This window comes from Scyliorhinus torazame, chromosome 16 (assembly GCF_047496885.1).
Source record: "Scyliorhinus torazame isolate Kashiwa2021f chromosome 16, sScyTor2.1, whole genome shotgun sequence".
Classification (NCBI taxonomy): Eukaryota; Metazoa; Chordata; class Chondrichthyes; order Carcharhiniformes; family Scyliorhinidae; genus Scyliorhinus; species Scyliorhinus torazame.
The window spans coordinates 183,735,334-183,761,859 of NC_092722.1; the positions used below are offsets into that span (position 1 = coordinate 183,735,334).

The following is a 26,526-nucleotide window of genomic DNA, read 5'->3' on the forward strand; positions in this document are numbered from 1 at the left end:
TGGAAAACTAATTTTATATTTGCATAATGTCAATTTTTCCATTATGATTATTTCATTTTAATACTGGAAGACAAGTCTTTAGTACTGCAGCTGGGATGTCGTCAAAGCTCATAGCCCTTGCTGCATCCATTGCCTTCAATCATTTCTTTTTTTAAATAAATTTAGAGTACCCAATTATTTTAATTTTTTTTCCAATTAAGGGGCAATTTAGCATGGCCAATCCACCTAACCAGCACATCTTCTGGGTTGTGGGGGTGAAACCCACACAGACACTGGGAGAATGTGCAAACTCCACACGGACAGTGACCCAGGGCCGGGATTCAAACCCGGGTCTTCAGCGCCGTAGTCCCAGTGCTAACCACTGCGCCACCGTGCTGCCCTGTCTTCAATCATTTCTTGATATCACCTTAGGTAAATTGAAAAGTCTGAAGACTGGCATCTATGATGGTGGGCCTCGGGAGGAGTCTGATTTTGGATGACCCATTCGATGCATCTGGCTGAAGATGGGTGCAAACGTTTCAGTCCTATCTGCACTGACATTTAATATCGCTGTTAAAAATCCCTGAGTTATTCATGCCTTGTTAATGAGATGTAACTGAGCTTTTATTGCTGCACTAAATCTAATTACTACTGAGCAATATTTCCCCTCGGAAACTGATTTTATATTTGTATAATGTCAATATTTTCCATTATGATTGTTCCATTGTTTTTAATATTTTTGTTTGTTCAGTATTTCGCCCTCTTATGTGTACACCCCGATCTTTATTTCGCTCTCTGTAAGAATCTATAACGGCTGAAGGATAATCAGTGCTTTTTACTGGGTGATTTTATATCTGTGCAAATTCTTCAGTGTGACAATTCTTCAGAGTGACTGAAGTGCTGACTGCTTACCTTGCTTCTTGACACTGCTGTTGCTGGCTGCCTGTTGACTTCCCTTGACTTGATGTGATTTTCAAATTCACATGAGAAATTGCTAGATCTTTGTGGGCAGCTTTTTTCATTTGCCTTACCATTGAGGGAGCCCTCATTTGTAGACCAGAAGCTGTTCTATGTAGAAAGTTAGCCAGTCACTCCTTGCACATCTGGCTTCCAGCTTTAAAAACCTGGGTGTGGGCTGCTTGACATTGCATTTGTCAGTGGTACTTGACATGAGAGAAGGAAAAGCAAAGAGTAGAACTGGCAATCTACCATGCAAACTATTCCAGCAGGCAGCTATATGTGGGAAAGCTTTATCTGGGTAAGGCAGCATGGTGGCACAGCGCCAGGAACCCGGGTTCGATTCCGACTTCAGGTGACTGCTGTGTGGAGTTTGCACGTTCTCCCCGTGTCTGTGTGTTTCCTCTGGGTGCTCCGGTTTTCTCCCACTGTCCAAAGATGTGCAAGTTAGGTGGATTGGTCATGCTAAATTGCCACTTAGGGTGGGGTTGCAGGAACAGGGTGGGGAATTGGGCCTAGGTAGGATAGTCTTTCGAAGGGTCGGTGCAGACTCGCTGAATTAAATGGCCTCCTGCACTGTAGGGATTTTATAATCCCAGAGTCATCTATTTTTTTCGAGAGAGGAAGACTGGCCAGTTTTACTGCTTTGAAATATGCTTGAAATGTCCTTCTTATGTGGGAAACCATTCTAACTGCATGAGCTGCGGGGGAGAGGTTATCCTCAATGTCACCATTGCCAAAATTTTCAGTGATCACTCGCTATGATTGTCCGCCTAAAAAACCCTGTGTCACTGGTCATGGGTTCTGTGGGTCTTTGCGTGCCTGTTGAGCCCGATCCTAGAGTCGCATCTTCAATCGCACATTTGGCAGATTTTTCTGGGACGTGGGATTGATCCATGTACTCAAAACTGCTGGCATTCCTTTCTCGGCTCCCTTTCCGGACCTTCTCTTGCTGCTGACTGTTCTCAAAGAATTGTGTCCCTTCAATAAGGAGGTCCACCAGGTAGGTTTCTTCGGATAAGGGTCTCCCAGGCATTGACGTCTATGTTGCATTTCTTCAGGTAAGCCTTCAGGGTGTCTTTGAAGCACTTCCTTTGTCCTCCAATTCAGCAGTCTTCCTTGAGCTGGACGATGAAGATTTGCTTTAAGAGTCGGGACTCTTGACATCCTAAGCACGTGGCCGGCCCAGCGGAGTTGGTTTCAGATGATCATGGCCTCGATGCTGGTGCTCTTGGCACCTTCAATGACGCTGATGTAAGTACGCCTGTCCTCTCAACTGATGCGGAGAATCTGTTTCAGACAGCATTGATGTTACCTCTCAAGGACCTTGAGGTACCGTCTGTATGTAGTTTCTGAGCCTGGAAGAGTTGGGAGGATGGCTGCCTTGTACACAAGACTCTTAGTATCAAAACACATGACCCAGTCACCAAAGGCTCTCATCCTTGGGCATCCGAAGGTGTCACTCGCGGATTGGAAACAATGTTGGAACGCCACGTCACTGTCAGCCTTAGATGAAAGGTGGCTTCCTGGATAGAGGAAATGTTTCATGTGTTTGCGGGTTTCTCCATTGATCTTAATGGAGGGAGAGACCGGATCTTACCTTGGGGTGAGTTGGTAAAGGACTTGAGGCTGAAACTAGGTATGCTTTTTCGAAGGCATCAAGCATGGCTTGGAGATTCTCTTCCGAGAGAGTGGAAATGCCGTTGCCGTCTGCATACTGAAGTTCGAGGAGCGATGTCAGTGTTGCTTTCTTCAACAGGTGGAAGTTGAAAGGTTTCCGTCCATCCTGTAGATAATGTCCATACCCCTGGGAAGCTTCTTCTTGACAAGGTGAAGGATGGTGGCGATGAAAATGGAGAAAAAGTTGGGGGTGATGACACATTCCTGCTTGACTGTAGTCTTGACCTTGAAGGTTTCTGTCATATTTCCGTCAGTGAGGACTGTTGCCAACATCTTGTCATGGAGGAGTCAGAGGTTGCTGCTGAATTTCTCTGGCCAGCCGGCCTTTGACAGGGCCTTCCATAGAGCTTCCTGATTGATAGAGTCAAAAGCCTTGGTCAGATTGATGAAGACCATATAGAGTGGTTGATGTTGCGCCTGGCATTTCTCTTGAAGTTGCCAAGCAGTGACAATCATGTCCATTATTCCACGGTTGGTCTGAAGCCACACTGGCTTTCCGGAAGGAGCCTGGGAGAAGGCGGCTAGTGAGAATGCAGGCAGTTATCTTCCCAGCGTTGGGTTGGAGAGTAGGGAGATTCTCGGTAGATCCGACAGTCCACTTTGTCTCCTTGAAGATGGCAGTGAGGTCGGCAGAAATGTCTTCTCTGTCCCAGATTTTCAGGAAAACTGATGGAGACGGCGGGTAAACTCTTCCCCTCCAAGATTGAAAATCTCTGCTGGAATCCTGTCCACTCCTGCAGCTTTTCCATTTTTCGTGTGTTTAATGACGGTTCGACTTTATCCACACTTGGTGAGAGTCCAAGATCACCATTGATGGGGAATTGGGGCATTTCCTCAAATAAGTCCTCACCTATGGATGGATCACACTTTAGGCTTTCTTTGAAGTGATCTCTCCATCGAAGGCTGATGTTTTCTGTCTCTCCAAAGGGTTCCGTCCTTATTCTGCACTAGTTTGAGGATAAGGATGTTGGGTCCATTTATTACCTTGTTGGTACTGAGGAAGCCCCAGGTGTCATGCATGTTTGTGAGGAGTTGCAATGCCTTGGTTTTCGCCTAGTTCTTTGTACCTACGCATTTGCCAATTGATGAGTTCTACTCTTTGCCTTGTTGGCGATGTTGTTTTGCCAGGCACGGAGCGCTTTCCTCTGAGGTCTGGTAGGTGTGGTTGGTCTTGTAAAACCGGTCTTGGTGTTTCCTGGTCTTGTAACCGATGGTTTTGTCACAGCTTGAGATGAAGGCTGTCTTCAGCTATTTCCAGTTTTGCTCCACTCCATTAGAATGGATATTTTAACGATTTTGGAGACGACGTTGTTGAAAGTTTGCTTACATGCTTGGCCCTCTTGAAGCCGTTCAACTTTGATCTTTTTTCTGAGCTGTTGCTTTAACTTGCGTGGCTTCTGGTGGAGTCTGATGGACATAGAGGAGCGAATGAGCCGGTGTTCTGTCCAGCAGTCATCTGCACTGGTCATCGCTTTGGTGATGAGGGCATCCACTCGGTCACTCGATCGGATGATGACGCAGTTGTTCAGGTGCCAGTTCTTTGATCGTGGATGGCTCCAATAAATCTTGGACTTGTCTTTTTGGCAGAACGCTGTGTTAGACGACAAGCTGGTGTTCCACACATTTGGTGCGGTTTAGCTCAGTTGGCTGGACAGCTGATTCGTAATGCAGAGCAAGGCCAGCAGTGCGGGTTCAATTCCCGTTTTAGCTGAGGTTATTCATGAAGGCCCGCCTCCTCAAATCTGCCCCTCGCCTGAGGTGTGGTGACCCTCAGGTTAAATCACCACCAGTCAGCTCTTTCCCCTCGGGTGAAAACAGCCTATGGTCACCTGGGGCTATGGCGACTCTACTTAGAAGTGGCATTGTGGCCAGTTCAGATCTCACATGGCAAGTTTTGATTTGATTTGATTTATTATTGTCACATGTATTAGTACACAGTGAAAAGTATTGTTTCTTGTATGTTGTACAGACAATGCATACCATACATAGGGAAGGAAGGAGTGACTGCAGAATATAATGTTAGTTATAGCAAGGTGTAGAGAAAGGATCAACTTAATACGAGGTAGGTCCATTCAAAAGTCTGATGGCAGTAGGGAAGAAGCTGTTCTTGAGTCAGTTGGTACGTGACCTCAAACTTGGTATCTTTTTCCTGACGGAAGAAGGTGGAAGAGAGTATGTCCGAGGTGCGTGGGGTCCTTAATTATGCTGGCTGTCTTTCTGAGGCAGCTAGATTTATAGATAGAGTCAATGGACGGGAGGCTGGTTTGCGTGATGGACTGGGCTACATTCACGACCTTTTGTAGTTTCCTGCGGTCTTGGCCAGAGCAGGCTCCATACCAAGCTGTGATACAACCAGAAAGAATGCTTTCTATGGCGCATCTGTAGAAGTTGGTGAGGGTCATAGCTGACATGCCAAATTTCCTTAGTCTTCTGAGAAAGTAGATTCGTTGGTGGGCTTTCTTAACTATAGTGTCGCATGGGGAGACCAGGACAGGCTGTTGGTGATCTGTACACCTAAAAACTTGAAGCTCTCGACCCTTTCTATTTCGTTCCCATTGATATAGACAGAGGCATGTTCTCCACTACGCTTCCTGAAGTCGATGACAATCTCCTTCATTTTGTTGACATTGAGGGAGAGATTATTGTCGTCGCTGAGATGCAGTTCACCAGGTTCTCTATCTCATTCCTGTACTCTGACTCGTCATTGTTTGAAATCCAACCCACTACGGTGGTGTCATCAGCAAATTTGAAAATCAAGTTGGAGGGGAGAAAAGTTGTGAAATAAAATTCAATAAGCTGGCACCAAAATAAAAGAGCCATAAAGGCTGCAGATTTGACTCAGTTAGATTTTTATAAAGGCAGCCTCCCCCTCTGGCTGAAATTTTAATGCTCTTTGAAGTGACCTGGCAAATCATTCTGTACAAATAGTTGCTTAAAGAAGTGGCTCTCCACATTTTCCAAAATATCAACTTGTCAAGCCAAGAACCAATAACATTTGACATATATCTTTTGTGGGCACCCTTTACTAACTTTTTTTTCCAAAAAAATTTTTTATTTCTCCTTTTTCACATTTTCTCCCACATTTACACCCATCAACAATAAACAATAATCAGTAAGATATGTCAGTCCCCATAATAACAACGATCCCATCTACCCACCAACCCCCAAACCTCAACCCGCATGTTTACATAAACAAATGACAAAAAGGAATTGGGGATTACCCGTAGTCACCCTTAATCTTACACAGCTCCCACCCCCCCACCCCAGGTCTCCAGCTCCTCCCGTCCACTGCCTCTTGTACAACTCCCCCTCCCAACCTCGGTTCCTTCCCCCCCCCCCCGGCTAGACCACTCGGACCCTGTTCTGCCAGGCTCCGATGGCCGCAGCCCCTCCCCCCACCTCACTCCCATTCACTGGCCGGCTTAAACTGGCCAGCGTGGAGGCCCCCTCCCGGGTCCCTTTCCCACTTGCCCGGCCCTAGGAAAGCCCAAAGATTCCTCTTTTAGCACACAAACCCCGCATATCCACCTACACCCCAAAGAACCCTCATTTTGAGTGAAAGTCCCGTCCCTTCCCTTGTCCAAATATATACCACATTGGCTCCTTTAATCTCTACACCCGCGCGCAGTGATACAAAAAAGAAGAAAATACAGTCATGAGGTTACATCAGCACATGGCCATTCCTCAATTTGTCAGTTCTGCCACAGTCCTTCTGTTTTCGCAAACTCCTCCGCTGCTTCCGTCGTTCCAAAATAAAAGTCCTTGAGCTTGTAAGTCACCCTCAGCTTTGCTGGATATACAATGCCGCACCGCACCTTGCTAATGTACAGTGCCCTCTTCACCCGGTTGAAGGCAGCCCGCCTCCTTGCCAGCTCCACCATAAAGTCCTGGTATACACGTATACCAGCTCCAGCCCTCTGCACCACCCGCTTCTGCTTGGCCTAGCTCAGGACCTTCTCCTTCACACTGTACCTACGGAAGCACAGAGTCACTGCACTTGGCGGCTCACTCGCCTTTGGTATAGGCCTCCACGACCGATGAGCCCGATCCAGTTCATATCGGGAGGGATCCTCCCCCAATAGTTTTGCCAACATCGCGGCAAAATATTCAGTCGGCTTCAGTCCTTCAACTCCTTCGGGCAGCCCCACAATCCTCAAATTCTGTCGCCTGGATCTGTTTTCCAGGTCTTCCATTTTTCCTCGCAGATCCTTGTTAGTATCCATCACCTTCCGCATCTCTTTCCCCATCGAGGCAAGTTGATCACCGTGCTGCAATAACGTCTCCTCCACTTCCTTCAGCGCCTCCCCTTGCTCTCGCACCTCCGCCACTGCCACCTCCGTCCTCACCGGGGAAACCGCCTCCTCCACCAGCACACTCAAAACCTCCCTCATCTCCTTCCTTACCGTCTCCATGCATTTCGCAATCTGCGCCAACTGCTTTTCAAATTCCGCAGCCATCACCTTAGTTATTTCTTCAGCCGTAAGCAGTGCGGCCTTCCCTGGTGCTCCAGCCTCCATTTTCCTTGGTGACCCCGCGGTGCCCTTTCCACTCCCCGACGGACCTTCAGCTGTTTTATTTCCGGCCGTTTTCTTGCTCACCCTCGACATTTTTCTTTGTTCTTTTTTTCCTCCTGTGTCTTCACTCTGCCTCCTCCGTGCCTTCTCCCTGCTTCTGCCGCCTCCGTGGACCCTGGGACCGGGCTTAAAGCCCCGAAAATGCCGTTGCCGAACGGGAGCCCTCCATTTGGCGGCCGCCTCCCGCCCGCCGTCACCGGAAGTCCCACCCTTTACTAACTTCTGATTAGTCATGTAAATGTTATCAATTTTAGATTTAGTGACATTTTCGGAGCACTGAGAATAACCTTCATCATGGCCACCGCTTATGGAACTGGATAGTAGTCTAAGCAAAACAGAAATGAGAAATGTCATTCATCTTTCTCTTCTCTCAGGCCCTGTTTTGAACGACTTTTAATTTCCTCTTACTTCAAATTCACGTCTCTGTACGAATCAGGGATCGGTCTAATTCATTTCTCATTGTTTCAATTGAGTCTGGATTCAGTGAACTAGTTGATGGTCGGCATACACGTCCGTGAATCTGTGTGTGAAAACATCGTTCTTCAGGAAATTTTCCTGTGGTTTCTTTATTCTCTCTTCCTCGAGGTTGCAAAAGCAATACAATTCAATCTATTTTAAATTCTTTGATTGGGTGCGTATCGCAGATACGGCTCCGACCGACCTCCCCCTCCACCCCACCACAGCCCCCTACCCCCGGGACCTCCCTCCCCTCCACCCCACCACAACCCCCACCCCTGGATTGCCGAGATTCTCCCCTACCCTCAAGTACAGACGTGACCCGACCCGACATCAAAAGGATGAAAGTGCACTAAGTGCTTTCAATCGCTCAAGCGTGTGATTTCACTGCACTTTCATCTCTTTGATGTGGACAATGTTTACAAACATCAGAGTTTCACCACTTGGGCCACTGAAGCATGAAGGGATATAAAGAACAAAGAACAATACAGCACAGGAACAGGCCCTTTGGCCCTCCAAGCCTGTACCGGTCATGATATCAATCTTGATCAGGCAGCACGGTAGCATTGTGGATAGCACAATTGCTTCACAGCTCCAGGATCCCAGGTTCGATTCCGGCTTGGGTCACTGTCTGTGCGGAGTCTGCACATCCTCCCCGTGTGCGTGGGTTTATTCTGGGTGCTCCAGTTTCCTCCCACAGTCCAAAGATGTGCAGGTTAGGTGGATTGGCCATGATAAATTTCCCTTCGTGTCCAAAATTGCCCTTAGTGTTGGGTGGGGTTACTGGGTTATGGGGATAGGGTGGAGGTGTTGACCTTGGGTAGGGTGCTCTTTCCAAGAGCCGGTGCAGACTCGATGGGCCAAATGGCCTCCTTCTGCACTGTAAATTCTATGTTAACCTCTGATAACCACTATGCTACCATGCTGCCCTCATGGCAGACTAGTACTAAAGATGAAGTCACACGGGATCAGAGGTGAGTTGGCAAGATGGATACAGAACTGGCTAGGTCATAGAAGGCAGACAGTAGCAATGGAAGGGTGCTTTTCTAATTGGAGGGCTGTGACTAGTGGTGTTCCGCAGGGATCAGAGCTGGGACCTTTGCTGTTCGTAGTGTATATATAAATGATTTGGAGGAAAATGTAACTCGTCTGATTAGTAAGTTTGCAGACGACACAAAGGTTGGTGGAATTGCGGATAGCGATGAGGACTGTCAGAGGATACAGCAGGATTTAGATTGTTTGGAGACTTGGGCGGAGAGAAGGCAGATGGAGTTTAATCCGGACAAATGTGAGGTAATGCATTTTGGAAGGTCTAATACAGGTGGGGAATATACAGTGAATGGTAGAACCCTCAAATTATTGACAGTCAGAGAGATCTAGGTGTACAGGTCCACAGGTCACTGAATGGGACAACACCGGGGGAGAAGGTAGTCAAGAAGGCATATAGCATGCTTGCCTTCATTGGCCGGGGCATTGAGTATAAAAATTGGCAAGTCATGTTGTAGCTGTATAGAACCTTAGTTACGCCACACTTGGAGTATATAATTCTGGTCGCCACACTACCAGAAGGATGTGGAGGCTTTAGAGAGGGTGAAAAAGAGATTTACCAGGATGTTGCCTGGTATGGAGGGCATTAGCTATGAGGAGAGGTTGAATAAACTTGGTTTGTTCTCACTGGAACGACGGAGGTTGAGGGGCAACCTGATAGAGGTCTACAAAATTATGAGGGGCATAGACAGAGTGGACAGTCAGAGACTTTTTCCCAGGGTAGAGGGGTCAATTGCTAGGGGGCATAGGTTTAAGGTGCGAGGGACAAGGTTTAGAGGAGATGTACAAGGTAAGTTTTTTTACACAGAGGGTAGTGGGTGCCTGGAACTCGCTGCCGGAGGAGGTGGTGGAAGCAGGGACGATAGTGACGTTTAAGGGGCATCTTGACAAATACATGAATAGGATAGGAATAGAGGGATACGGACCCCGGAAGTGTGGAAGATTTTAATTTAGATGGGCAGCATGGTCGGCTGAGGCTTGGAGGGCCGAAGGGCCTGTTCCTGTGCTGTACTTTTCTTTGTTCTTTGTTCCTTTATAACCAAACTCTAATATTTTCCGAGTGTAAATGCTAAGTTAACAGAATTATGCACGTAAATATTTTTCTCAAAAAATAGCCAGGTTAGCTACTTTCCTATCTGATGGTTAATTAACCCTAACCCTGTATTTCAAATTTTAACAAGTTACCACGCTTCATTCTATTCGGGTAGTTTGGGATACTTTCTAATCTGTTCTTGCCACCATGTTTTGATTTACCATTTTATTGCTTATTTTGGTTTCCTGTATGATCTGCGTGTAAAGGAAGACCCAAGATCACATGGATGGATAATGGGAGTGTGTACCAGCTTTTCCATGGAACAGCAGAGAATAGGAATCAGTTTATAGTGCAGCCAGCCCTTCGAATGAGGATGGATGAAATGCGAAGCATTTAAAAGGGTCTCGGGGATTTCAAGGCTTTTCAAGTGATGTGGGCTTTCATAAAGCAGCAGTTTTTAAAGCATAGTGCTGAGGGAGCAGATGTGAGCACAGTGAGTCTTCCTGGCTTGCATATTCAATGAACCGTCTGATCTGCTCATTACCTGCCAGGCTAAACAATTCAGTGAGGCCACTTCAAATTTTAAACAGGTCAGACAAGGATGATCTTGAACAGGGCTGCCTGAGATAACCAGAGTGATCTTTAGGTTACTCGGGCTGGAAGAGGCAGCTCAGTCACGGGACTCCCATCCCAGGGGAGGGTCCCGGGGTCAACTGCTTGCCCACAGCCCGAGCCCACCCAATATTCAGGACCCTTAGTGGAGACTCCTTCTGTAGCCTGACAGTGGCAAAGAGACACATAAGCAATGGGCTAACCTCAATGACACCTCTGTGTCCAGTGCGCCTGGCTAGGGTGTCACTGCCAGAGTGTCAGTGCCAAGGTGCACTGTTGGCAATGCCAGGGGTGGGACCTGAAGGGGGGTTGGCTGAGGTGGCCCTGGGGGATTGGGTGGGGGAGGTTGGGTCAGCCTCATGCATGTGTGGTGTGGGAAGTGACCCATTATTCCTGTCGTGGGGGGGAGGATGCCTCTCCTTGATGAGGGGTTGGGGTGTTCCCCTTGTCAGCAAGGAGGGTCACTATATGCATTGTGAGGGAGGGGGGGGCTTGTCTCTGGACGCTTGGATTGGGGAGCCCATTCAAAATGGGGGCCTTTCAACTTGCAAGTGCAGGAAAACCAGTGTGTTCACCGCTATGAATAATTTTGCATAGTTAAGATATGAGAATAGCACTTTGATGCTCCTAGTGCTAGCGGGACACAGTCCCAATTCTCCACTGACTGGAGCACTTAGTCTCTGAAACAGAGAATCTGTTCAGGTGAATATTATGAATTCCACAGCACTATTCATAGAAGTACAGCGAGTTTTTTCTGATATCATGGACAACCTTGCTCCCTTAACCATTAATGGTTGTGGGATTTGGACGCGCACAGTATAAATCGAGAGATTATTTAAAAACGGTCACTGCACCTTTGAGTAATCGAAAGTGAAACACGTCACAACGTTTCTGCTGGATGTAACTTTGCAAAACTTTCTTCATTCGTTCTGGATTAGTCAATTCGCTGAATTTCGTTTTTGCAATATGAAGTTGTTCTCCACACAATTAAAAATGTACTGCTTAGGTGGGCAGACCGAGATCATGGAGGGATTTGAAGATGAGGAATTTAAGGTTGAAACATTGGGTTAATGGAAACAGATGAAGTTGATGAGTGTTATCACCATGCATCTTCTGATTTAAACCATTTCAGATGTCATCAGTAAGTGCTGTGATGTCATTAGTTGTTACCTGCGTATATTCGTATTTGTCATTAATTCTAATTCTTTTCTGTTAATGTTATTTCAATGTTTACCTATCTGCTACTATTTTTTAGTCCATACTGTATTTTTAACTTTGTTATTTTTATATATTAAAGAAGATTAACTTTATTTATTTACTTCATTCCCAACATGTTTCGACTACCTTTTGTGGTCAAGTTACCACCTCTTTTTGGCGATGAGGATGGGATAAAAAAATTATTTCTGTATATTCGACACAAAGCTCTGCTAAGTTTACCAACGGAAGACAAGTTAACAGCACCATGGCTATGCTTGGGTCTATCAGTGAGTTTATGAAGAGAACGAGAACTGGGATGAATATGTGGAAAGGTTGGAACATTTTGTCTTGGCAAATGGGATCACAGACGAGGCTAGAAAATGCTCAATTCTCCTGAGAGTGTGTGGTATCTTACCAGCTATTGAGAAATTCAGCTATACCATAGAAACCGGGGGACTTTCAGTAATTGTACAAAGTTTTAAATTCCATTGTAATTTTTGGAAACCGGGACCGTCTAACTTTGTTGCTGAATTGCAGCAGTTCTCTGAACATTGGGAATCTGGGGCATTTTTGGAAGATATGCTTTGGAACAGACTAGTTTGCGGCATTGAAGAGGACAGTGTTTGCTGGGAGAAGCCACACTTATTTTAAAAAGATTCTAGAAATTTCTCAAGGCATGGAAATGGCTGTCAATACTGCAAAATATATTCAGAAGGCTGAGGATAGCGCGTGGGGCAGATGCACTGGTGTCATGTAGAAAAACAAGCTGTAAGTAAAAAGGTGAAGACTGGAGTGTTTAAGGTGTGGAGGGTCACACTATGCAGATTATTGTAAGTTTATGGATGTGTTTGTCACCAGTGCAACGCGAAGAGGCATTTAGCGAAGAAGTGCCAGGGTGCTAAGAGAAAGCTGAAGGCTGAGCAGGGAACCTCAAATGCAAGGAAGCACCAGTCGATGTGCATCGCTTCAAAAGCTCAAACCAGATAGAGGAGCCCTATTACAACATGTTTAATATGAGTGTGGGATGTGTAGAGTCTAATTATGCTAGAGTGGAGGTCAATGGACAGGAAACCAAGATGGGGTGGACACAGGAGCCTCTGCATCAGTAATCAGAGAGGAGACCTTCGGAAAGATTTGGGGCTCTAAGGCACCAGCCCTTATTCAGGCAGGAATCAACTTTCGGTCGTACACCAATGAGACTAAACATTTAATAAACATTTTCTTTAATAAATTTAGAGTACCCAATTATTTTTTTCCAATTAAGGGGCAATTTAGCATGACCAATCCACCTACCCTGCAAATCTTTGGGTTGTGGGGGTGAAACCCACGCAAACACGGGGAGAATGTGCAAACTCCACATGAACAGTGACCCAGAGCCGGGATCGAACCTGGGATCTCAGTGCCGTGAGGAAGCAGTGCTAACCACTGTGCCACCGTGCTGCCCTCCGGGGGGGCGGGGGCGGGGGAGAACCGTTATAGTGTGTTACAGATATAGGTTGAGGTATATGTAAAACTGAGGTGAGGAGGCACTACTTCTCGCAGAGGGTGGTGACTTTGTAGAACTCGCTGCCCCATAGTGCGGTGGAGTCTGACTCATTAAATGGTTTCAAGAAAGAGATAGATATATTTCTGATTTTAAAACAGGTTAAAGGGACAGGGTCAACAGACAAGGAGATGGATTTGAGATCTGGAAGAGATCAGCCATGATCTGATTGAATAGCAGAGCCAAGCTCAAAGGGCTGAATTGCCTTCTTCTGCTCCCAATTACTGTTATTATTTCGCATCTTCTTATTTAAATCCATTGTTGATGTCATCAGTAAATGCTGTGATGTCATTATTTGTTGTTACCTGTGTAAATTTGTATTTAACTGTTATTAGTTCAGATTCTTTTCTGTTACTGTTATTTTTTTTAAAAATATATTTTATTCAAGGTTTTTGGGCCAAACATAACAGTACATGGTTTTTCTTTTAAACAACAATAAAGCAATATAAATAACAGTGGCCAGTTTTAAACAAGTAAATAAATAATATATAAACAAAAACAAAACTAAATGGCAACTGCCTTGTCAAAAATAGTTACTCTCCAAAAATACAATCCAACAGTCCAATATACATTACCTATAGCAAATGTCTATAAATATACAATGACATCCCTAAGAGCCCGCCCGGATCCTCCCCCCTGGGTTGCTGCTGTTGTCTTTCTTTCTTTTCATTCCCTCTATCGTTCTGTGAGGTAGTTGACGAACGGTTGCCACCACCTGGTGAACCCTTGAGCCGAACCCCTTAATACGAACTTGATCCGTTCTAACTTTATAAACCCTGCCATGTCTTTTATCCAGGTCTCCACGCCCGGGGGTTTGGCTTCCTTCCACATAAGCAATATTCTGCGCCGGGCTACTAGGGACGCAAAGGCCAAAACATCAGCCTCTCTCGCCTCCTGCATTCCCGGCTCTTCTGCAACCCCGAATATAGCCAACCCCCAGCTTGGCTCAACCCGGACCCCCACCACCTTCGAAAGCACCTTCGCCACCCTCACCCAGAACCCCTGTAATGCCGGACATGACCAGAACATGTGGGTGTGATTCGCTGGGCTTCTCGAGCATCTCCCACACCTATCCTCTACCCCGAGAAATTTACTGAGCCGTGCTCCAGTCATATGCGCCCTGTGTAGAACCTTGAATTGTATCAGGCTTAGCCTGGCACACGAGGACGACGAGTTTACCCTACGTAGGGCATCAGCCCACAGCCCCTCCTCAATCTCCTCCCCCAGCTCTTCTTCCCATTTCCCTTTCAGCTCATCTACCATGATCTCCCCCTCGTCCCTCATTTCCCTGTATATGTCCGACACTCTACCATCCCCCACCCATGTCTCTGAGATCACTCTATCCTGCACCTCCTGCGTCGGGAGCTGCGGGAATTCCCTCACCTGTTGCCTCGCAAAAGCCCTCAGTTGCATATACCGAAATGCATTCCCTTGGGGCAACCCATATAACCTATGGTTATTTCTTATCGGGGACCGCACCGAGGCTCCCGTCCTTCCCCCATGCCGTCTCCACTGTCCCCAAATTTTTAATGTTGCCACCACCACCGGGCTTGTAGTGTATTTCTTCGGTGAAAACGGCAACGGTGCCGTCACCATTGCTTGTAAACTGGTCCCCTTGCAGGACACCCTCTCCAATCTCTTCCACGCTGCTCCCTCCCCTTCTCCCATCCACTTACACACCATTGAAATATTGGCGGCCCAGTAATAATCATTTAGGCTCGGTAGTGCCAACCCCCCACTATCCCTACTACGCTGCAAGAACCCCCTCCTCACTCTCGGGGTCTTCCCGGCCCACACAAAACTCATAATGCTTTTCTCAATTCTCTTAAAAAAAGCCTTCGTGACCATCACCATGAGGCACTGAAACACAAAAAGGAATCTCGGGAGAACCACCATTTTAACCGCCTGCACCCTACCCGCCAGTGACAGGGACACCATGTCCCATCTCTTGAAGTCCTCCTCCATCTGTTCCACCAATCGTGTTAAATTAAGCCGGTGCAAGGTTCCCCAATTCTTGGCTATCTGAATCCCCAAGTATCGGAAGTCTCTTGTTACCTTCCTCAGCGGTAAATCCTCTATTTCCCTGCTCTGCTCCCCCGGATGCACCACAAACAACTCACTTTTCCCCGTGTTCAATTTATACCCCGAAAAATCCCCAAACTCCCCAAGTATCCGCATTATCTCTGGCATCCCCTCCGCTGGGTCCGCCACATATAGCAACAAATCATCCGCATACAGAGATACCCCGTGTTCTTCTCCTCCCCGGAGTACTCAATCGCCAGTGCAAACAATAACGGAGACAGGGGACATCCCTGCCTCATCCCTCTGTAAAGCCGGAAATAATCAGACCCCCGTCCATTCGTAACCACACTCGCCATCGGTGCCCTATACAACAGCTGTACCCATCCGATATATCCATCTCCGAAGCCAAATCTCTTCAGCACCTCCCACAGATAATTCCACTCCACTCTATCAAATGCTTTCTCGGCATCCATCGCCACCACTATCTCCGCTTCCCCCTCTGGCGGGGGCATCATCATTACCCCTAGCAACCTCCGTATGTTCGTGTTCAGCTGTCTCTCCTTCACAAACCCAGTCTGGTCCTCATGTACCACCCCCGGGACACAGTCCCCTATCCTCGTCGCCATTACCTTGGCCAGAACCTTAGCATCCACATTTGAAAGAGAAATGGGCTTATAGGACCCGCATTGCAGCGGGTCTTTTTCCTTCTTTAGGAGGAGCGATATCTTTGCCTCTGACATAGTCGGGAGCAACTGCCCCCTTTCCCTAGCCTCATTCAAGGTTCTCGTCAGAAGCGGGGCCAGCAAGTCCATATACTTCCTATAAAATTCCACCGGGAATCCGTCTGGTCCCGGGGCCTTCCCCACCTGCATGCTCCCAATCCCTTTCACTACCTCCTCCATCTCAATCTGTGCTCCCAGTCCCGCCCTCTCCTGCTCCTCCACCTTTGGGAATTTCAGCTGATCCAGAAAGCACATCATTCTCTCCTTCCCTTCCGGGAGCTGAGCTTTATATAATCTTTCGTAGAATACCTTGAACACTCCATTTACTCTCTCCGCTCCCCGCTCCATCTCTCCCTCCTCATCTCTCACCCCCCTATCTCCCTCGCTGCTCCCCTCTTCCTCAGTTGGTGGGCCAACAACCGGCTCGTCTTCTCCCCATATTCATACTGTACACCCTGTGCCTTCCTCCATTGTGCCTCTGCATTACCCGTAGTCAACAAGTCAAGTTCTACATGTAGCCTTTGCCTTTCCCTGTACAGTCCCTCCTCCGGTGCCTCCGCATATTGTCTGTCCACCCTCAAAAGTTCTTTCAACAACCGCTCCCTTTCCCTACCCTCCTGCTTTCCTTTATGTGCCCTAATAGATATCAGCTCCCCTCTAACCTCTGCCTTCAACGCCTCCCAGACCACTCCCACCTGAACCTCCCCATTGTCGTTAAGCTCCAAGTACCTTTCAATACACCCCCTCACCCTTAAACATATCCCCTCATCCGCCAATAATCCCATGTCCATTCTCCAGGGCGGGTGCTGTTCTTTTTCCTCCCCTATCTCCAGGTCCACCCAATGTGGAGCGTGGTCCGAGATAGCTATTGCCATGTACTCCGTCTCTGTCACCTTCGGCTGTTAATGTTATTTTGACATTTAGCTAGCTGTTCCTGCTTTTGAGTTCATATTGCACTTTAATTTTATTTTATATATTAAAAAAGATTAACTTTACTTACTAACTTCATTAACAATGCGTTTCGATTACCATTTTATGGCCCAGTTACCACAGTGAGGCTGACATTTTCTGTAGACTTGTATTAATCAGTCGTTAGCTTTTTCATTTTTTCACTTCATCGGATATTGTTGATGCGACCATCAATTCACTCAAGGACTCGTGTCGGAGTAAAACAGTGGTTTTAATTAACTGTCAATTTTGCCTGCCTGCGACTGGTACATACTGAGGAATTCCCACAGGCCAGCTACTCTTCTACTCCTTCAATGGGGCGGAGCCATGGGCTGAGCCCGTACATGCTCCAACATCCTCCAACATCTCCCCCTGTGGGTGAAGCCATACGATGGCCCACAGATAAAACCCACAGGGTTAATAAGATAGAACATAACTGGCGAATTACCTGTATTTACATTCACCACATTCACCCCCTGTAAAAAAAATTAAAAAATAAAGTCCGGCGGGGGTGATGGGTCACAAGTTCAGCCGGTCCGGCGCCCGGATCGTGCGCTGCGACCGCCAAAGCACTGGTGTTGCAGCCGCTTCAGGTGGCTGGGGAAGTGGGTCCAGTGCAACTCCGGGAGCGGCTCTTCCTGAGCTTCATTCCTGTGGACTGGTGTGCGGGTGGAAGGGAGCGCGGGAGCCAAATGGGCGCGGGGGCGCTGGGCATGGGAGAAAGAGCAGTGTACAACGTGGGGGGTGCTGTGGATGTAGTGGTGGCGGAGCCTGCGGGCGCAAGGTCTCGGAGGGAGACGGTATCGTGTCGACCATTGGGGTGCTCAACATATGCGTAGTGCGGCTTTGAGTGCAGGAGCTGGACCTTCTCTACCAGGGGATCGGTCTTATGGGTCCGAACGTGTTTCCGGACCCGGTGTCATCAGCCAGGGTGGGAGCGAGGCCCCTGAGGTAGTCCCGCGAGGGAAAATAAACAAGCGGCCATGAGGAGTCTGGTTTGTGGCCGTGCAAAGGAGGGACCTAAGAGCATGGAGCGCATCGGGGAGGACTTCCTGCCAGTGGGAAACCGGGAGATTCCTGGACCGTAGGGTCAGTAGGACGGTCTTCCAGACCGTCGCGTTCTCCCTCTCCACCTGTCCGTTTCCCCGGGGGTTGTAACTGGTCGTCCTGCTCGAGGCGATACCTTTACTGAGCAGGTACTGACGCAGTTCGTCGCTCATGAACGACGAGCCCCTGTCGCTGTGGACGTAGTTGGGGAAACCAAACAGGGTGAAGACACTGTGCAGGGCTCTGATAACAGTGGGGGTGGTCATATCGGGGCATCGGGATTGCAAACGGGAGAACTCATCAATAATATTGAGAAAGTAGGTATTGCAATTATTCGAGGGGAGGGGCCCATTGAAATCAATACTGAGGCGTTCAAAGGGCCAGCACGCCTTCACCATATGGGCCTTATCTGGTCGGTAGACGTGCAGTTTACACTCCGCACAGATTTGGCAGTCCCTGGTTAGAGCTGTGACCTCCTCGGTGGAGTAGGGCAGGTTGCGGGCCTTGATATAATGGGCGAGCCGGGTGACCCTTGGGTGGCAGAGGTCGTCGTGGATAGTCCGTAGTCTGTCCTCTTGCGCACTGGCACATGTGCTGCGGGACAGGGCATCTGGGGACTCTTGAGCTTCCCAGGACGATATACTATATCGTAATTATAGGTGGAGAGTTCGATTCTCCACCTCAAGATCTTATCGTTCTTGATTTACGCCCCGCTGCGTATTGTCGAACATGAAGGCTACCGATCGTTGGTCGTTGACGAGGGTAAACCTCCTACCAACGAGGTAGTGCCTCCAGTGCCACACGGCTTCCACGATGTCTTGAGCCTCTTTTTCGACCAAGGAATGTCGAAGTTCAGAGGCGGTGAGAGTGCGTGACAAAAATGCAACCGTTCTGCCTGCTTGATTGAGAGTGGCGGCGAGAGCGGCCTCTGATGTGTCGCTCTCCACCTGAAAGGGGACGGACTCGTCTACCGCACGCGTCGCGGCTTTGGCGATGTCCGCCTTGATGCAGTTGAAGGCCTGGTGGGCCTAAGCTGCCAGAGGGAAAAGGGTGGCCTTAAATAGTGGGCGGGCTTTGTCCGCATACTGGGAGACCCACTGGGCGTAGTAGGAAAAAAATACAAGGCACCTCTTGAGGGCCTTGGGACAGTGAGGGAGAGGGAGTTGCAGGAGGGGGCACAGACGGTCAGGATTGGGCCCCAGGATTCCGTTTTCCACGACGTAGCCGAGGATGGTTAGCCTCGTGGTGCGGAAAACGCATTTCTTCTTATTATAGGTGAAATTAAGTTTTTGGGCGGTTTGGAGAAATCGGTGGAGGTTGGCGTCGTGGTCCTGCTGATCATGGCCGCAGATGGTGACGTTGTCCAAGTACGGAAACGTGGCCCGCAACCCGTACTGGTCCACCATTCGGTCCATTGCTCGTTGGAACACCGAAACCCCGTTCGTTGGAACACCGACACCAAAAGGGACCCGGAGAAAATGAAAAAGGCGGCCATCTGCCTCAAACGCAGTGTAGTGGCGATCCTCCGGGCGGATTGGGAGCTGGTGGTATGCAGACTTCAGATCCACTGTGGAGAACACGCGGTAGTGAGCGATCTGATTGGCCATGTCTGCAATCCGGGGAAGGGGGCACGCATCATCTTGCGTAAACCGGTTAATGGTCTGGCTGTAATCAACCACCATCCGGAGCTTCTCCCCGGTCTTGACGACCACCATCTGAGCTCTCCAGGGGCTATTGCTGGCCACGATGACTCCTTCCCGCAAGAGACGCAGGACCTCCGACCTAATAAATATTCTGTCCTGCATGCTATATCGCCTGCTGCGAGTGGCTACTGGCTAGCGGTCAGCGGTGAGATTAGCGAAGAGGGAAGGAGGGTTGTCTTTCAGCGTGGCTAGGCTGCACACAGTGAGTGGGGGCAGGGGTCCGCCAAAGCTAAGCGCAGGCTCTTGAGATTATATTGAAAATCGAGCCTTAAAAGGAGGGGGGCGCAGAGGTCTGGGAGCACGAACAGCTGGAAATTAGTGTACTCAGCGCCCTGTACCGCTAAGGTTACCGTAGTGCACCCTCGGATTTGTACCGAGTGCGACACGGAGGCGAGGGAAATTGTTGCGCAGGCAATATTGGGAGCGAACAGCGGCTTACCATATCTGGGTGGATGAAACTCTTGGTGCTCCCGGAGTCGATCAGGCAAGGTGTCTCGTACTCGTTAACCCGGACGGCCATCATTGAGCTCTTGACGTGCCTGGGTCGCGACTGGTCCAAGGTGACTGCGCTGAGTTGAGGTTAACTGGCGGCGTGGTCGGCTGTGCTGAGGCGGCCCCCCAGTGACTGTCCGAGCAGGTTGTACGCGTCGAGCGGCGTAGCAGATGGCGTCCAAGATGGTGGCCCCCGTTGATCAAGCGTGGCGGGCGTTGAGGAAGATGGCGTCCAAGATCGCGGCCCCCATGGATCGCACGTGGCCGCCCGCGTGGGGAGGATGGCCAAAATGGCGGCCTCCGTGAGTCGCACGTGCTGTACGGAGTCGGCAGGCACGCTGACACATTGCGAGGTCTGCGGGCCTGAGAGTCAGTAGTCCGGGTCTGAGAGTTTGCGTGCTTAGGCTTGGCGAGGCAGACCTAGGCGAAGTGCCCTTTTCGGCCGCAACTGTTGCAGTGCGCGTTGCGGGCCAGGCAGTGCTGTCGAGGGTGTTGAGGCTGGCCGCAAAAATAACAAGGCAACCCCCCCATGATGAGCGGGTGGGCGCGCAGCACAGGCCTGGGGTAGTCTCTGGTCGCGGGCCCACGAGGAGGTCGAGTGTTCGGCCGGAAATGCAGTGAGGCTCTGGAAAGCGACCTTCAGTGAAGTCACCAGTTTCACCGTCTCGTCCAGGTCCTGGGCCCCTTTCTCGAGCAGTCGTTGCCGCACGTAATTTGGTCTGACCCCTGCAACGTAGACGTCTCGGACGGCGAGTTCCCATGTGCTGAGTGGCCGTAACGGCCTGATACTTGCAGTTGCGCGCGAGGGCTTTGAGGTCGCGCAGATAGTCGTCGAGTGACTCCCCGGGGCGCTGGCATCGAATAGTGAGAATATGTTGCGCATAGACCTCGTTCACACGCCGCACGTAGATGCGCTCGAGGATTGCGAAAGCGGCGGTATATGAGGTGGCCTCTTCGAGTTGCACAGAAATGCGGTGACTCACCCATGCGTGGAGGAGACTCAATTTTTGTTTGTCCGTGACTGATGGAGTTGACAACGCGGCTAGGTAGGCCTTGAAACACCGCAGCCAATGTGAAAACATTTCCTTCACCTCCGCGGCATGTGCATCGAGCTCCAGTCTGTCAGGTTTGAGGGCTAACTCCATAATCGTTTTTGTTCAGATCGTTAATTAAATTGATGTGACCATCAATTCACTCAAGGACTCGTGTCGGAGTAAAACAGTGGTTTTAATTAACTATCAGCTTTGCCTGCCTGCGACTGGTACATACTGAGGACAGTCCCACAGGCCAGCTACTCTTATACTCCTTCAAAGGGGCGGAGCCATGGGCTGAGCCCGTACGTGCTCCAACATCCTCCAGCATCTCCCCCTGTGGGTGAAGCCATACGATGGCCCACAGATAAAACCCACAGGGTTAATAACATAGAACATAACTGGTGAATTAACTGTATTTACATTCACCACAATTGTAAGGATCCTCCTATTTAAACCTGATTTCCCTTGTGTATTCCCCTTATTTGTTTGTTATCTTGGTTGTTGGAACTTTTGTATCAGAACAGTTACATGTTCTATGTTCTATTACATATAGATGATAAGGGAATAGTGTAGGTGGGCTTTAGACTGGTTTCACAGGTCAGCGCAACATCGAGGGCTGAAGGGCCTGTACTGCGCTGTTATGTTCTATGTTACTGAACTCTTCCCCCCCCCCCCCCCCCCCCCCGGCAAATGTGGTATTTGGTTTGGCCTCTGGAGACCCCCAGTGCCACTGCTATATGGTCTGGCCCAGTGATATATTTTGATGGACTTGGCTGGCAGCCAATCGGCTACTTTCCTTTCCCGGGACTTCACTGACTCTCAATGATGATGGTGTTGGGTTAAGGGCTGGTTTAGCTCAGTGGTCTGGACAGCTAGTTTGTAATGCAGAATAAGGCCAACAGCGTGGGTTCAATTCCCGTACCAGCCTTACTCGAACAGGCGCCGGAATGTGGCGACTAGGGGATTTTCACAGTAACTTCATACTTGTGACAATTATATTTTTAAAAAAGAATGTTCTGCCAAACTCAGACAGGCTCCATTTTGCAGTGTGAAGTTATCTTTCGATTAAGAACCTTGGAGAGCCACAGTTCTCTTTCCCTCTCTCTCTCCTGACTACCTCTCTAAGGTCCTGAAGAAAAGGCCTTTCGCTCTCACTCCCCAGTCAGTTAAACCTGCAGGAAGTTCCAGGCCAGCACCAGACAGGCTGGTTTGTTTGTAAGCCTCTTTTTAAAATCTGATCATTGGAGAACTCTATTCTTACCTCAGTGAGACCGCCAATTGTGAGTTCTGACTGAATTCACATGCCAGAAGATCCAATCCAACTGGTGGTTTTCAACTCATTCATCCTGGGAAGACCGCCGACTACAGAGACTACAAAATCAGCAACAAGAATCTTCCATATTTTAATCCCCTATCATTTTACCGCTTTTCCTTCCTCTGTGTGCATCTGTCTTGTGTGTGTTTGGGTAGAGGATGGGACGGTCAAAGGGGAAAGTAATAGATTAGCTGGCCGTTATTCTAGTTTAATTATTACATATTTTAACTCTTCTCTTGCTTATAAGTAAAGTTATTGTGTTTTACTTACAAATCTGGTGCCTGTAACTCATTGGAACAGTCGAAGGCCAAAGATCGCGCAAACTTTATAAGAATTATTGGTTTATTCGCTTATTTGTGAGACCAGGTAAAGGGAGGCTGAAATTGACCGCAGCCTAGCCCAAGATGTCGTAACAATATTTAAAGTGATATATCGAAAATTCTCACGTCGCATTCACTCTCTGCTATATTCAAAACCTTGCATTATGTTTATGACCACAATTTGTAAGGCTAGGTACAGCATTTTTATAAATATTGAAGTTCTTACATGTTAAAACATAATTCTCTGGGTACAGGTAAAAGCCAATAATTATTTCTTAGTTGCCTTTGCGAAGGTGAGGATGAGTGTCTTCCGGAAGTGCTATGGTCCTTGTGGTGAAGATACACCCACAGTGTGTGGGTACAGGATATTGGTAAGTGACAATGAAGGAACAGCGTTTCCAGGCTAGGATTATATGTGACTTGCAGTGGAACTTACAGGTAGTGGTGTTCCCATGCATCTGTTGCTTTTGTACTTTTAGGCAATAGTGGTCACAGGTTTGGATGGTGCTGTCAAGTAGACCTTGGCGAGATGCTGCAGGACATCTTGCATACGGCAGGCATTGTCAAACTCGGGAGTGCGACCCGTGGGTGGGTCGGGGGCAGGTGTCGGGAGGGTCGCGGAGCCGTATGTGACGGCGCTCCTGATCGCGCAAATCCGCGCGCAGCAGCCGGCTGTTAAAAACGTCGGCTGCAAGCGGCCTTCGAAATGGCCGCGAACATGTTAAAAAAAAAAAATGCGCCCGCACTGCGCATGTTGCCAGGTCATCGCTGCACATGTGCATAGTTTTGCGCAGGCGCGCTGGTGATCTGGCACGCAGGCGCAGTCCGGCCGCATTTTTTTTTAAACGGTCGCAGCTTTTTGTTTTACAAGTTCGGGGCGGGGTTTTATTCATTTTATTCATTTATTTTATTCATTTAATTTTAATTTTTTTCATTTATTTTATTCATCTTATTTTTTTTTTTTACAAGTTCGGTGGGGGGGTGGTTTGAAAACATTTTACCAGAAAAAAAACTTTGGACAGATGGAGACTCCATGCTTTCCGACACCGGAAGGCTTCACCTTCATCCAACAGGTTCCATTGGAGGAGCGTGTACGAGGGCCAAAGGGACCCAAAACCAAATCCTCCATTTTTATCAGCAGCAAACAAGATAAGAGAAAATGGTGGGTCACGCAGGTCGACCGGCGTGGGTCACGAAGGTCGGCCGGCGTGGGTCCCGAAGGTCGGCCGGCGTGGGTCCCGAAGGTCGGCCGGCATGGGTCACGAAGGTCAGCCAGCGTGGGCCGCGAAGGTTGGCCGGGTTGGGTCCCGAAGGTTGGCCGGTTGGTAAAAATGGGTCTCCGGAAAAAAAGTTTGAAAAACACTGGCACACGGTACAAACTGTTATCACAATGTATTAGTGAAGAGAGTTAATGTTTAAGGTCGTGAATGGGGTGCAGATCAAACAGGCTGCTTCTTCTTTGTTATAACGCCCAAGATGCCCATGGGATCGACCCGATTAATTTCCCCGTGAGCCTCGTGGTGGACGAGCTTTCCCACTGAGGATCGGAGACCCATCAGCAGCATAGTTAACTCAGGACATTAAAGGCGCCCCAGGTTGGAGAGCTGCAGATTCGTCCCGACTGGAACTGGGACTGTTACTTGTAAATACTTTACCTCTGGTAATAAACCATTCATTTGACTCTACTTTCCAGACTCCTCTGCAACTACTAAAGTCTTGGATGAAGTTAAGCTTCCTGAGCGTAATTGGAGCTACACTTATCCAGGCAGGTGGAGGGCATTCCATCACACTCTATTTGTGATATGTAAAAGTCATCTAAATTTTGCAAAGCTTTCACCTCCTTTGTCTTCACTTCCCTTTACTCTACTGTTTTCAACAAATGATCAAGTCCTACTCTTGAAATCAGTGAATTTTGCTGGAGTATTGTTCTATAATGCCAATAGCTGTACGATACTTCATCTGAGTAACTGTTCTTCATATGTGGATCTGAACAATGAGTGGCGGATGGCTATTGCAATTTTGGGGTCTCATATTTGAAACATCCCCAGTATACATCCAAATGGAATTGTCTCCGATTTACCCACAAATAAATTCACGGTTCTATCATTGCAGGCTTACCGTCTGACAACATTTGAAACATATATGGGTAAAGGAAGATCAGAGCTTTTATTCTTTGTCTATGGAAAGCAGAAGAACTTCCTTCATTAATGATTAACATGGTCTGGAAGAATCTCTGATGCTATAATTGATAAGTAAGAGCAAATACCTAATTCCGGACATTAATTTTAATTCAATTTCCCCTCCAGTGTAAGAACAGAGGAAGTCGATTATGTTGAGTTTCCCACTTATGAGTGAACTTCATCAATAGGCTGTTAAAGCTGTGTCAGTTTTTCATTTAAAATTATTCTTCCTGATGAACTCCCATGAGATAAATATCAAAAACTTTTTTTTTAATAAAAAAAATCTTTCAAATTTGCCTGAGCTGCTAGAAGTAATTAATGTAAGGATATTGGTGGCTGTGAATTAATGTAAGAATATTGATGACTGTGAATTAATGTAAGGATATTGATGACTGAATTAATGTAAGGATATTGGTAGCTGTGAATTAATGTAAGGATATTGATGACTGAATTAATGTAAGGATATTGGTAGCTGTGAATTAATGTAAGGATATTGGTGGCTGTGAATTAATGTAAGGATATTGATGACTGTGAATTAATGTAAGGATATTGGTGGCTGTGAATTAATGTAAGGATATTGATGACTGTGAATTAATGTAAGGATATTGATGACTGAATTAATGTAAGGATATTGGTAGCTGTGAATTAATGTAAGGATATTGATGACTGTGAATTAATGTAAGGATATTGGTGGCTGTGAATTAATGTAGGGATATTGATGACTGAATTAATGTAAGGGTATTGGTAGCTGTGAATTAATGTAAGGATATTGATGACTGTGAATTAATGTAAGGATATTGGTGGCTGTGAATTAATGTAAGGATATTGGTGGCTGTGAATTAATGTAAGGATATTGATGACTGTGAATTAATGTAAGGATATTGATGACTGTGAATTAATGTAAGGATATTGGTGGCTGTGAATTAATGTAAGGATATTGGTGGCTGTGAATTAATGTAAGGATATTGATGACTGTGAATTAATGTAAGGATATTGGTGGCTGTGAATTAATGTAAGGATATTGGTGGCTGTGAATTAATGTAAGGATATTGGTAGCTGTGAATTAATGTAAGGGTATTGGTGGCTGTGAATTAATGTAAGGATATTGATGACTGAATTAATGTAAGGATATTGGTGGCTGTGAATTAATGTAAGGATATTGATGACTGAATTAATGTAAGGGTATTGGTGGCTGTGAATTAATGTAAGGATATTGATGACTGAATTAATGTAAGGGTATTGGTGGCTGTGAATACACCAACTTGTGCCGTCACACGGCTGAACTGTAACCTACAGCAAATCCTGTTTCCCTCATGGACGGAGGCTCAATGTGGCTGAATCAATGTCCAACACAAAAAAAAGAGATTTCGATTCACTGTTGGCAGGTGGAAATGGCGACATTCTTTCTTTTCTCTTCAAAGAGAATTGCAGGGTTGTAGTGTGGTATTAAATTGAGAAGCTCCGTGAAAGAGTCCGCTCGGGTAATATGGCCTAAAATGCCCCTTTCTGTGTGTGAAGGAGTGATGAAAATCTCCCCTGCTCTCCTAAAGGCACTGAACAGTTTCAGGGGTGCCAGCCATCCCCAAGCACCTTAAGCGAGTTGACGTGTGTTGAACTACAGAGAGAGTGAATGGCAGCAGGCTAATTAAAGTTGGAAGTGTCACA

The 26,526-nt window shown here is 47.6% G+C and overlaps 2 long non-coding RNA genes across 2 annotated transcripts in view; one reads left to right on the plus strand and one right to left on the minus strand.

Moving 5' to 3' along the window:
- The window catches only part of LOC140393284 (uncharacterized), a 33,575-nt gene extending 11,077 nt beyond the window's left edge, over positions 1–22,498 (minus strand). Inside the window, exon 1 of the long non-coding RNA XR_011935567.1 lies at positions 22,308–22,498. This is a non-coding gene — a long non-coding RNA (uncharacterized lncRNA). The remainder of the gene's footprint in view (positions 1–22,307) is intronic.
- Positions 22,499–22,684: 186 nt separating this feature from the next.
- Positions 22,685–25,116, plus strand: LOC140392462 (uncharacterized). Its single transcript, XR_011935375.1, has 3 exons — positions 22,685–22,727; positions 22,961–23,052; positions 24,375–25,116. It is a non-coding gene; the product is annotated as an uncharacterized lncRNA (long non-coding RNA).
- Positions 25,117–26,526: the final 1,410 nt, after the last annotated feature.